The sequence below is a fragment of the Capsicum annuum genome, unplaced genomic scaffold (assembly GCF_002878395.1).
Source record: "Capsicum annuum cultivar UCD-10X-F1 unplaced genomic scaffold, UCD10Xv1.1 ctg59779, whole genome shotgun sequence".
Lineage (NCBI taxonomy): Eukaryota > Viridiplantae > Streptophyta > Magnoliopsida > Solanales > Solanaceae > Capsicum > Capsicum annuum.
Genome location: NW_025868523.1, coordinates 1,345 through 2,036, shown reverse-complemented (window position 1 = coordinate 2,036; position 692 = coordinate 1,345). Strand labels below are relative to the sequence as shown.

General features: G+C 26.9%; 1 non-coding gene across 1 annotated transcript; it reads left to right on the top strand.

The window, feature by feature from the left end:
- The first annotated feature begins 301 nt into the window (after positions 1-301).
- TRNAT-AGU lies at positions 302-375 on the top strand. The gene has a single exon. It is a non-coding gene; the product is annotated as a tRNA-Thr (tRNA).
- The last annotated feature ends 317 nt before the right edge of the window (positions 376-692 follow it).

Here is a 692-nt window from a genome sequence, read left to right as displayed (position 1 = left end):
ATCCTTGTTTGCTCCCGAGAATATGTGCTTGAATATATGCGAAAAAGAATCGGAAAATATATTTTGTTTTTTTTAGGTCAATTAAATCTGATTTTGACTATTATTTTCAAGTATGACTAAGTGATCCAACTCACATTAAGCTTAGTCCTCCTAACATGTTTATAATATGGTAAATGACATTGATAGTATAGGCAAAATCCTACGCTGTTAATTTTAATAATTTTTTTTTTCTATCCATTTACTTAAATCTAAGAGGCAAAAAAGAATTAAAACATTTAAATTCTAAAATTGTAGCAACGAAGCTCTTGTAGCTCAGTTGGTTAGAGCACCCGTTTAGTAAGCGGGAGGTCTTGAGTTCGACTCTCAACAAGAGCAAATTTTTATACAGTGGAAGTGTATTACTTTTTCCCCCAAATTTTAAGGGTGTAATAATAATTTATAATATATTAAAAGTGATTCGAATTTTTTGTCCTTTATTAAAAGTTTTCTCTTTAGATAAAGTCGTCTTTTCACGATTTTTTTTATTATTTTTAATGATATTAAATATAGTATAATAAGAAAAAATAAAAATCTTTTCTAATAAAAATAGGACACTTTTTCCATCGTTCAAATAAAATTTGATATGAATCTTTCCTGGGAAAGTTTTCTATTATGGTTAAATTCTTACGTTTATGTTAATATTTTTGGTGTGT